Source organism: Giraffa tippelskirchi, chromosome 6 (genome assembly GCF_054371585.1).
Source record: "Giraffa tippelskirchi isolate mGirTip1 chromosome 6, T2T-mGirTip1v1.2.pri, whole genome shotgun sequence".
Lineage (NCBI taxonomy): Eukaryota > Metazoa > Chordata > Mammalia > Artiodactyla > Giraffidae > Giraffa > Giraffa tippelskirchi.
The window spans coordinates 58,310,861-58,323,528 of NC_137280.1; the positions used below are offsets into that span (position 1 = coordinate 58,310,861).

General features: G+C 44.5%; 1 protein-coding gene across 7 annotated transcripts in view; it reads left to right on the forward strand.

The window, feature by feature from the left end:
• SPIDR (scaffold protein involved in DNA repair) overlaps positions 1 to 12,668 on the forward strand; it is a 274,921-nt gene that overhangs the window by 196,979 nt on the left and 65,274 nt on the right. The gene's annotated exons all lie outside the window — the stretch shown is intronic.

Here is a 12,668-nt window from a genome sequence, read left to right on the forward strand (position 1 = left end):
TACTTCCTCATAATTGCATATTTCATGTATTAATGGATTTTTTAAACGTCACAAATATAAATGTACACTGTAAAACTGAAAAGTAGCCCAGAAAAGCACTGGATTCAGGAGTCATCACATTAGACATACCAGGGCAAATGGTGAAAGAGGAAATTTGTATCTCAAAAACAAGTTTGGGTTTATCTATTCCTAACATTTGGAAAAGGATTGAAGGGCAGATGAAGAATTCTTATTAGATTTTTCAGAGTTCACAACTCATGTAATATTCAGAGAATCAACATACGGTTTTCATTTATAATTGTCCTTTGCTTTCTGGAAGGCCAGTAAAATACAGCTCCTTGATTTATATGAAATTTACCCCCTGACAAACTTAAGTCTTTCTAGTGAGACCAGCATCCAGGATTCAGCCGTTACCTCCGGATGATCTGAGAACACTGAAGAGCCAAATGTTTCGTTGCTTTAGATTAGTTAAGTGATGATAACCATGAGCATTTATAATATTATTTTTAAATTGTCCCTGTGAGGTTTTAAGACACAGAACTGAATGTACTGCCAGATATTTTTGCAGGAGTCACAGATGTAAAAGAGAATTCTGCACACACATCCCGCTCCCCAACACCCAAACAGAACATATTTTGCGTTTAAACCCTTTGGAATGGACTATTTTTAGAAAAATGACAGGGGAGATAGGAAATGTTTTTTCACAACGTTTTTCATTACAGCCCATAAAAAATGATTATGTTTTAATTTAATTATGACATGTCCTGTACTGTGATTGATTCTGCTGATAGTGAAGTACCGAATGGAAAGACCATCCTGTCTTTATGTCAAACAGATGGCAGAGTTCTACCTGCTCTGAACTTGGGGAGGTCACATGTGGTGCCCAGGCGTGGGCCAGGCTTGGCAGGACTGCTCTGGGAGCAGCGTTGCTCAACATTGCACACTGCACTGCTTGTGCTCACAGCCCATCTTGTGCATGAAGTAACATAACCATGGAAGGAACAGCCTGGTCCATTAATATTTTTTGTGTACTTTTAAACCATAAAAGCAACATGGTGACATCTATAGAAAATTTCCAGCAATAGAAAAATTATTCTAATTCTATTCAGTGTGTAATCATTTTGTATAGTCTCTTTTTTTATGATACTTTTTTCAAGCTGAAATCATAAAACATTTTTTTCTCAGCCCAAAGAATGTCAGCACACTATTATCATTTTTGCTTTCTTTGTGTAACATTTCACTTTCACTCTGTACTCAAGGAGAAAAAAAGGGAACTTGGTTGAGAACCTACAGTATGCCAAGTGCTTGTTTTTTTGTGTGATTGTTTGAGGGGCTAATTGTGTGCATGTGTTAGTCACTGAGTCGTGTCTGACTCTTTGTGACCCATGGACTGTAGCCCACCAGGCTCCTCTGTCCATGGAATTCTCCAGGCAAGAGTACTGAAATGGGTTGCCATTTCCTTCTCCAGGGGATCTTCCCAACCCAGGGATTGAACCCAGGTTTCCTGCATTGCAGGCAGGCTCTTTACTAGTTGAGCCACAGGGTTGGTAAAGAATCCACCTTCAATGCAGGAGACCCGAGTTCGATTCTTGGGTCAGGAAAATCAGCTGAAGAAGGGATAGTACCCACTCTAGTATTCTTGGGCTTCCCTTGTGACTCAGCTGGAGAATTCCATGGACTGTATAGTGCACGGGGTCGCAAAGAGTCAGACGCAACTGAGTAACTTTCACTTCACTTGAGGGGCTAATTAAGCACATAAAATATCCATGCAGTACCTACCAGTAGCCCTCTGCAGAGCAGCAATGGAAAAGGCCAGTGCCTGGGAAAGGTGGGTGTGAGTTTTCCCATTGCTCAGAGGAGGCCACTGACTGGGCAGGAGGTCAAAGATTGTCTCAGGCCGAGCTGGAACTCAGAACCAAGTCCTTGTGCCTCTGAGCCATTTGCCATTGTAAGTGTAGCAGCCAAGTTATGCCCCATTCCGGAGCTCAGTAGAACACTGTCCGTTTGGAACTACTGGGTACCATGTAAGCACTCTCACTCACTCTGGTGCAGCTTGCACTGGCACTGATACTAGCAAAACTACTAGTGACATTTGTAGTTGAGTGTGAGCAGTTACTGTCCAAACAGCTGGCTATAATCTGGTGTTTGAAAGATTAACATTGATAACATTATTTCTTGGCATCTAAAAGATTTTTAAACAAAAAGTCAGTCATGAATCCAGTGGTAAAATTGCCTAAACTCTTTGATGAAGAAACAAAGTAAGGGTCCCTGAGCCCCTCAGTGTCACCTCCTGCTGCTGCGGGCCCTGTGGGCAGCTCTGCTTTTCAGAAAATGCCTCTGAGCCTGTAAGGGAGTAGGAGGCGTATTGTAGACCCGTATCCTGGGCATGGAAACTGGGCGCACACATGTGCTGGCTGGCTGTGCCGGCTCAGGCAGCACAGCCCATCCACACAGCGAATGATGTCCCTCTGTGAACAGAAATTCAGTCTGGAAAGCTTTCTAAGTAGTTCATGAATGCTGGACCAAGAAATGAGGTTAAATCTAAACCTGTAGCAATTCAGAAACACAAAGCAGTAACAAAGTAGTACAATAGTCTCCCTAGTCAAGAAAAATGTTATCCCATTATGCTGTATCAGTTCAGTTCAGTGGCTCAGTCGTGTCTGACTCTGCGACCCCATGGACTGCAGCACACCAGACCTCCCTGTCCATCATCAACTCCCAGAGTTTACTCAAGCTCATGTCCATTGAGTCAGTGATGCCATCCAACCATCTCATCCTCTGTCATCCCCTTCTCCTCCCACCTTCAATCTTTCCCAGCATCGGGGTTTTTTCCAATGAGTGGAAAAGACCATCAGGTGGCCAAAGTATTGGAGCTTCAGCTTCAGCATCAGTCCTTCCAATGAATATTCAGGACTGATTTCCTTTAGGATTGACTGGTTGGATCTCCTTGCAGTCCAAGGGACTCTCAAGAATCATCTCCAACACCACAGTTCAAAAGCATCAATTCTTTGGCACTCAGCTTTCTTTGTAGTCCAACTCGCACATCCATACATGACTACTGGAAAAACAGTGCTGTATGTCAGTTGTATCTCAGTAAAACTGGAAAAAATAAAATATAATAGAACAATATTGTTCTTTCCCTGCATAGTGCTGAGCACAGAGCTCCCCTGAAGGCTTCAGCTTAGGGCAAGGGGTCCTGGGATCCACATGGACACTCACCATTGTCTGCATGGGCTGAAATCATGTCTGCTATAGTATAGACTACTTCCTGAAAGTATATAGAGGTTTTTTTTTTTTTAGTTTTATTTTTGACTGTGCTGGGTCTTTTTGCTGTGTGGACTTTTCGCTAGTGAGCCACGGGCTTTAGGGCATGTAGGCTTCAATAGTTTCAGCATGTGGACTCAATAGTTGTGGCTTCCGGGCTCTGGAGCACAGGCTTAGAGGCAAGTGGGATCTTCCTTCAGGGATCGAAGCCGTGTCTCCTGCATTGGCAGGCAGGTTCTTTTACCACTGAGCCACCAGGGAAGCCCCAGAGGTTTTTCTAAATTAACTCAAGTCCCTAATTTGTTCAGTTTCCCTAGACGTCATGTTTTTATTCTGCCCCCCGACCCCATCCAGGGAGCCCATCACATTTAATGGTCCTGTGTCTTTATGGTCCTCTGGGCTGTGACTGCTTCTAAGGCTTTGCCAGTGTCTGATGACACTGTTGGAGGGCACTGGGTAGGGTGGGTATTCTGTAGAATCCTCTTAACTGAAAGCGGTCTGATGACTCAGGATTAGACTCAGGTTGTAGGATTGCAGTGGCACGTGTGTGAGGGCTCACACATCAGCAGGATGTGTCGCTGCTGCTGCTGTCAGCCTCAACTGCTGGCTGACGGGGTCTCCATGTCTCCTGGGACACCACTACCCACCCCACCACCCTGCCCAGAGTCTTTGGGAAGAAGTTGGTCTGCATGTCCCCAGCCTGAAGCACAAGTTCCAATGGCATCCGTGTCCATGGAGTCGTGACTCGGGGTTCTTCTGTTCCTCATGTATTTATTCACTTGTTTAGATCAGCATGGACTCATTATTTTTTTTTACACTTGGATTATAATCCAATACTGTTTTGCTTATTTTGTTGCTCAGATTGTTCCCTGAAGCTCTTCGTGCTGACTCCTTGTCTCTTTGATGTACTCCCATCATTGTGGGTTTTCAGTTTGGTTGTGCTTTGTCTTCAGCATTTTCTTACTTGCTGGCACTGCATAGGGTTTATTGCCCCTGTCCTAGAATCAACCACTTCTCCAAGGAGTTTCTTTTGTTGGAAAATGGTTTGGAGATACCAGAAAACACAATTTTAAGAAAATACAAGTTCAGGACGTCTCTGGTGACACAGTGGATTAGAATCCACCTGCCATGGGTTTGATCCCTGGTACAGGAAGATTCCACGTGCCTTGGGGCAACTAAGGCCATGGGCCACAACTACTGAAGCCCGCACACCTAGAGCCCATGCTCAGCAAAAGGGCAGCTAGCACAGTGAGAAACCCTACAACTAGAGAGTAGCCCCCACTCGCCACAACTGGAGAAAGCAACAAACCCCAGCACAGACAGAAATAAATAAATAATCTTTTTCAAAAGGAGAATGCGGGTTCATCTTAAAGCATCATAGGGTTGCTGCCAGCTTCAGTAGTCAGGGTCAGATAGAGGCTCCAGAAAGAGGAGTGCCTGGTTCTGGAGTGTTTGTTGTATAGCCCTGACCATGGGCAGGGGTTGTCTGTAGTCCGAGGAGGAGAGCCTCTCTCTCTCTGTACACAGAGCTCTCTTTAGCTCCTGTACTCACTTGTCTCTTAGATGGTTTTCACGGTCACCCTCACCACTCTTCGCAGAGGTGACGTTTTGTCACTCACTGTTGTCCATAGTGTTTCTGGGCGAGCCGCACTGTCAGCCTCAGTGGCTGTGCCTCCCTCCTAGGACTGCCTCCCCTCCTCCACCTGCCTTGCTGGGCCTCTCAGCCATGTGCCTGCACCCTTGCTTCCTCTGAACCATTTCAGGATATTTCTGCACAAAAAGGCTCCTCTAAATGATTTACTGTTTGTTTTATGCGTCTCTGGTGCTAGATGCTATGGTTTCTATGATCTGTGACTATGGTATTAAAAGAATGTGCATTCTCAAATACTTCTTAAAATAAGTTGTTTGGCCAGATAACACCTAGGTATTTTAACTACTGGTTTCCAAATAGTAAGACCCTTTTTTTTTTTTTTTTAAGCACCAGAAATACTGTTTTTTATGAAAATTTGGTATTGTTAGCCGAGATGTATTTTAGTGGTGGTTGTCTCACGAAAATTGTACTAAGCAATAAAGAGAAGGAAAGAAAAACTCTGGGTACACCCTTTTTTTCTTGTGTGTGTCACTCATTTTCTCAGGATGTGTTACCATGTAGTTACTCTATAGTTGTTGATGCATACGTAATATTTCTCATAGATTTTCTCCTCCATCGTCACAGCAATTATATAGTAAAAACCCCAGGTTCAAAAGCTTCGTGGGGTCCCTGCTGTCAAGGGACTCTGGGTATAGATATGTGAACTGGTGTGTTACTGATCTCATTCATCTTTCAGAGACTTAAAATTATCTGCGGAAGTGAACACAAGTTTTTTTGTTCATGAGTTTATTTTTGCCTTTTTGGTTGTTGTTGATTTATTGAGGAAAAAGCATATAGCATTCTCTTCCCTCACAATCTACTTTTTGTGAGAATCTTCCTGTTGAAGAAGTTAGGCTCAGTGACAGGGATATCTACTCCATTTAACCTAAACAGAAAGAGATTCATCAAAGAGTTCAGAAGGCTTAAAGAGTTTCCGGGAAAAGTGAGGAAACAGACTGTATGCGGGACTTCAGGACAGACTCTCCGAGTAGCACTGAAGAGCCAGGGTGCCGTGAGGACCTCCCCTACTCCAGCCCTTCACAGCTCGAAAGCCTCTTCTTGTGATGCCTCACTTCTACCTTTTACCCTTCACAGTGATTGGCCAGGCCCTGAGATCTCTGTTAATGTCATGCTTGGCAGCAGAAGTGACAGAATCAGACCCTCTGCTTTTGATTCGCAGGAGGAACTCTGCTGCAGGGAGCAGGAGAAGTGCAGAGTTTGCTTTCAGCCTCTTGGGGTCTAGGAAGGCTCAGAGAAGGCATTTGGAATCTTCTCATCCACCAAAACAGTTAGAAAAATTGAAGAGAGAGAAGTAGAAATGTGTGAAAGAAATACAGGCCCACCTCGAAGACACGGAAGGTTCGATTCCAGACTGCCACAATAAAGCGAATATCCCAATAAAGTGAGTCACACAAATGTTTTGGTTTCCCCATGTGTATAAAAGTTATGTTTACACTATACTCTTGTTTATTAAGTGTGCAACATTATTTCTAAAAAAACAATGTAAAACAAAAATACCCTAATTAAAAAATACTTTATTACAAAAAACCCCGCTAACCATCACCTGAGCCTTTGGCAAGTCTTCTGTTTCTGCTGGTAGAGGATCTTTTCTCAGTGTTGACAGCTGCTCCCTGATCAAGGTGGTGGTTGCTGAAGCTTGGGGTTGATGTGGCAGTTTCTTAAAATAAGGCCGCAGTGAGGTTTGCAACATCTATGGAGTGTTCCTTTTATAAACATTCTCTCTGAAGCCTGCAGGGCTGCTCAGTAACATTTTACCCACAGGAGAACTTCTTTCAGAATTGGAGTCAGTCCTCTCAGACCTTGCTGCTGCTTTATCAGCTAGGTTTATGTTGTATTCTACATCCTTTGTTGCCATTTCAACAGTCTTCACAACCTCATCACCAGGTGTCAATTCCATCTCAAGAAATCATTCCTTTGTTCATGCATAAGAAGCACCTCCTCACCCGTTAGAGTTTTATCCTGAGATTTGAGCAATTCAGTCACATCTTCAGGCTGCACTTCCAATTCTCTTGCTGTTTCTACCACACCTGCAGCCCCTTGCTCCCATGAAGACTTGAACCCCTCACAGCCATCCATGAGGCTCCGAATCCACTTCTTCCTTACTCCTGTCACTGTGGGTGTTTTGACCTCTTCCCTTACACAAATCACGAATGTTCTTAATGGCATCTAGAATGCTGATTCCTCTCCAGAAAGTTTTCAGTGGACTTTGCCCAGATCCATCAGAGAATTGCTATTGACGGCAGCTGTAGCCTTGTGGAATGAACTTCTTAAATCATAAGGCCAGAAGGTTGAAATTATTCCTTGATCCATGGGCTGCAGAGTGGATGTTGAGGCATGAAAACAACATTCATTCTGTTGTACAACATCTTCATCAGAACTCTTGGCTGACCAGGTATATTGTCAGGAAATATTAATATTTTGAGGGGAATCATTTTTCAGGGGAGTAGGTCTCAACAGTGGGCTTACAGTACTCAGCAAACTGTGTTGTAAACAGATGTGCTGTCGTCCAGACTTTGCTGTGCTGTCACTGGAGCACAGGCAGAGTAGACTTAGCATTAGATTCTTAAGCACCCTAGGATTTTCAGAATGGTAGTTGAACGCTGGCTCAACTTCAGGCTGCCAGCTATGTTAGCCCCTAACAAGGCAGTCAGCCTGTCCTTTGTAGCTTTGCAGCCAAGCCCTGATTTCTGCTCATCTATTAAAGTCCTAGGTGGCATCTTTTTCCAGTAGCAGGCTATTTCACCTGAGTTAAAAATCTGTTGTTTAGTGTAGCCACCATCATGAGTTTTCTTAGCTTGATCCCTGGATGCCTGAGTGAGGCTTCTACATCTGTACTCACTGCTTCACCTTGCACTTTCCTGTCATGGAAGTGACTTCTTTCCTTAAGCTTCATGAACCAGCCTCTGCCAGCTTTAAACTTTTCTTCTGCAGCTTCTCCACCTGTCTCAGCCTTCACAGAATTGAGGAGAGTTAAATCTGCAATAAGTCTGTTTTGCTTTCTTATCATTTGTGTATTCCTGAAGTAGCACTTCTAATTTCCTCAGAACTTTTCTTTACATTTGCAGCTTGGCTGACTGTTTGGCTCAAGAGACCTAGCTTTTGGCCCGTCTCTGAACTTGCCTTCTTCATTAAGCATAATCATTTCTGACTTTTGACTTAAAGTGAGAGATGTGCAACTGTGCTTTCACCTGAACACTTAGAGGCTGTTGGTATGGTTATTAATTGGCCTAATTTCATTATTGTTGTGTCTCAGGAAAAGGGAGGCATAAAGAGGGGGAGAGAGGTGAGGGAATGGTCAGTCTGTGGAGCAGTCAGAAAACACAACATTTGTTGATTAATTGCTCCATCTCCTATGGACGCAGTTCATGGCACCCAAAAACAATTACAGTAGCATTAGTACCACCGATGATGATTGATCATAGATCACCATAAACTAATACAGTAGTAAATGAAGTGTGAAATTACCAAAAAGTGATGCAGAGACACAAAGTAAGCAAATACTGTTCGAAAAATAGCACTGATAGACTTGCTTGACACTGGGTTACCACAAACCTTCAATTTATTTTTTTAAAAAAGGCAAAAAACACAGTATCTGCAAAGCACAATAAAGTAAAGTACAGTAAAGAAGATCTCCCTGTGGAGGAGAACAGCAAAGTCCCACAGTCCTAAAATTTCATTTTAGAGTGCCATTAGGTATGGAACACTATTGTTGTTCAGTTGCTCAGTCAGGTCCGACTCTTTTGTGACCCCATGGATTGTAGCCTGCCAGGCTCCTCTGTCCATAGGATTTCCCAGACAAAAATACTGAAGTTGGTTGCCACTTTCTTCTCCAGGGGATCTTCCCGACCCAGGAGACTCAGTTTGAACACAGTGGGTGCACATGTAGCTGAGGTCTGTGTTCGGTGCTCAGGCTCTGGGGGACAGAGACTCACTCTGGAGGGAGGGCACTGAAGTGGAGCTCTCAGCCCCACGCATGCTGGAGCTGGGTGAGAAGATGACAGATTCCCTAGACAGCCTCTTACTCAGTGATGAACAGAAATGGAATACCTGCCTGCACTTTGGAGAGATTGAATCTGACCTGGCTGAAGTCTCTGGGACCTGAGAGCAGTGGCAGGTCTGCGTGGCAGTGACAGGCCTGGTGTGGAGTACTGGCCTCAATAATGTTGGCACACACAGATCAGTGTGCTGAGAAGGCCCGAGGCTTGCTCTGGTGTGATGAGCAGGGACCGTGGACAGGGGCCGGACCCCTGCTCCACTGCACCCAACACCTCCTGTCAGGGCAGCGCTGTCGCTTCCTCGTGGTACCCCTGGTAAAATGTTAGTGCTTTTCTCATCTTAAAAGGTCATTAATAAGAGAGGAAATTCAGCAAAGGTTGAAAAAGCAGTCATGAGTATGAGTCTGTTCATGGAAAATTCTCAAGAAATAAACGTAATTTGGTGGAAGGCAAGATGTACAAATATTTCCAGTCTTTGTAACTTGGGAAATTATAAAGGTCTTGGAATGTGTCATTCACACATGAGGGTTCTGGCATATTGAATCCAGAACACTCTCATTTATTCTACTTTGTCCTCCTGCAATGGAAATCAGTGCCACTGTGTCTGTCTTCTCAGCGTCTAACCCAGAGAGAGCTGTCAAGGTCTACAGAGGCTTGAAAACATGAACATGTCTTACACACAAACTGTAAGACACAAACTCCATACACAAACTGGAGGACACAAGCTCCATACACAAATTGTAGGAAACTTCTTCTGAGCAGAATGTATTTTAAGTCAAATTCAGCCCATATCTATTTATTTGTGGTGAAGAGTACTAATATTCAGATAATTAATGGATACAATGTCCTCTGTTTTCTGTTCTGCATTATGTAGCTTTCTCCATGATGTAACTGCGATCATCTATTTCAGAGAAAACTGCAGCTGAGTAGTTGAAATGTTTTCAGTGTGTTATCTATGAACAAAGCGTTTGCCATGAAAAAACTTTGAACTGTGTATTCAAAAACATCATGAAGAGTGGTATTCGAAACGGGAAGACTTTGCTTCCTGCCCGAAATGGAATAGTTGTTCAGCTCTGTGCTGTCATGGCCTGGTAGAGCAATACCTAAAACATTCTTTCAGTTTATTAAAGGTTGGTTTTTTCCATGATATGTTTTATTCAACTGTGTAAACTTTTTGAGGCCCTTCATCATAGTTAGTGACAGGCATACGCTTGTTAATCACACTGTTTAAATGCCAAGCACAGTGTCCCCAGAGCTCACATTTCTGGAACCTGTAGGCTCCACCCTCTGTCTTGACTGGCCCTGGCAGTGACTCTTGCTATCATCAAAGCTCATCAGGGAGGCAGGACCCTGGGGGCCATAGCCGCCACTGCTGGCCTCCTCGGCCACCTCCTGGCAAGAGGGTAAGTCTGAATGAAGGCTGAGGTCTCCTTCCTCCTCCTCGTAATTGAGGGCTCAAAACTGTTTGCTCTCCTTATGGGAAGTGATACTGTGGTGTGTATGGAGGAGCTTGGGTCGGGTGTCAGGGTTACCTGGAGTGACTGAGATGGAAGGCTGGCAAGAGCCCTTTGAAGAAGGACCTGAATGCACAGGTGGATCCAGCCCGGAAAGCTCCAGGAGACGTACTTTCTAGAAAGACCATCGCTTGCAAAGAAGGATGAACTTTGTGTTTCAGGAAGCAGGGAGTTGGCGTGGCTGGGGCGCCACGACCCCAGGCCTGACAGGGGTCAGGGGAGGCAGGCAGCTTCCTCCAGTGTGCTAAGAGGCCCTGGGGCTCAGGCCTAGGCTGTTCTGATCTGTGCCTCAACTAGAACGCTCCTGCTGTGCTGGATCACATGGAATGTGGAGGAGCAGGAACCCAAGGAGAGGGCCGAGGCTGTCTTTAGAATCCAGATGGGAGGCGGGTGATCTGGGTGAGCTTGCTGTGAGGAACTGGAGGAAAGGAGAGAGACTCACGCTCTGTTAGAGGTGCCAATGGCTGGATGTGGGGTGATGGAAGGAGGGGTCAGGGATGACTGTGTGCTGTTGGCTTGAGGGCAGCTCAGTTACTGAGGGGAAGTGACCTGGGAGGCAATGGATGGAAGTTCCAGTACAAGAGTTCCAGTACGTCCTTGAGGTGGAGGTGCCTGTGAGAGACTGGACTAGGGAAGCCCACCTGGACGTGAACTTGTAGTGGAGGAGAGAGGTGAAGCCCTGAGAGCCAGGTGCTGTGCCAGGGACAGAGAGAAACACCATGAGATAGGTCATATCTAGCTATTAGAACTTAATGAAAGGCAGAGTTTTCCCCCTTAGTGTAATAGATAAACCAATGGAACAAGAGAGAAGATCCCAAATATATATGGGAATTTCATAAATAATATATGTATTTCAAAACAGTGGGGAAAGATTAGCCATTCGATAAGTGGTGTGAGGACAACAGATAAGCCATCTAGGAAGAAAGAAGCTGGATGTGGCTTATCTCATGCTGCCCTGGAGAAGGAAGTGCTGAGTCCACACAGGACAAGCTGAAAACCCATGCTTACATGTGCACCCCCACCCCTTTCCCTGAGTGACAACTTGTCCTCTCCACCAGGCTCCTCATGGAACTTACCTGCAGATGCATAGAATCGTTCTCTTCCCACAGTTTCTGATAGCAAATGTGGAGACGGCGTAAACGGTCAGCATTAGAGGGTTAAGACTAAATCACACCCAGTGGGGTACTTACTACAACAGCTGTCTGTCTGTGCTATTGTATAAAGAGAATGAGGAAGCACTCTGTGATATCATACACAAACGTTGAGGTATTGGTTAAATACAGAAAGCAAGAAGCAGGGCAGTGTTTAAAATGTGCTGTACTCCTTGGAACTTCATAAACAGAAACTCTGGAAAGACATGTAAAAAGCAACAGTGACAATCTGCGAAGGGCATATGATTACTAGGGGACAGAGGACAAGAATGGGAGGGAATCTTTGTCACATACCTCTGTATAATTTTAAATTTTTAATTATATATTATTTAGGAAAACAAAGGACTTTTATACACAGTCATTGCTCTTGGGAATTTTTAACCATTACTCATGGTTTTGGAAAGCAGTACATAGAACAATGAAGATACACTCTTTGACCCTAAAATTCTTAGAAATTTAATTCATAAGAAACACAAAAAATCACAAGAGTGCGCACTATTCTTCATGGTAGCTGCTGCTGCTGCTAAGTCGCTTCAGTCGTGTCCGACTCTGTGCGACCCCATAGACGGCAGCCCACCAGGCTCCGCCGTCCCTGGGATTCTCCAGGCAAGAATACTGGAGTGGGTTGCCGTTTCCTTCTCCAGTGCATGAAAGGGAAAAGTGAAAGTGAAGTCTCTCAGTCGTCTGACTCTTAGCGACCCCATGGACTGTAGCCTACCAGGCTCCTCCGTCCATGGGATTTTCCAGGCAAGAGTACTGGAGTGGGGTGCCATTGCCTTCTCCGTTCATGGTAGCAGTTCCTATAATAATGGAAAAATAGAAGCAATCCCAATATTCAGTATAAGGAAAATTATTTAACACTGACAAACCTCACGGTATAGTATTGAGCTGCTGCATAATATACCAAAGAAGACCAGTGGAGACATTCATTCAGCACGCACCTTTGTGCTGCCTCCATCACTCGTTGTTCTGGATGTTAGGGATACAGCAATAAATAAGACCAAAAAGGCGAAATCTTTGCACTAATGGAACCAACATTAGATCGGGGAACACAGACAAACACATACTATATGAGAAAGTAATGCTGGTTCTG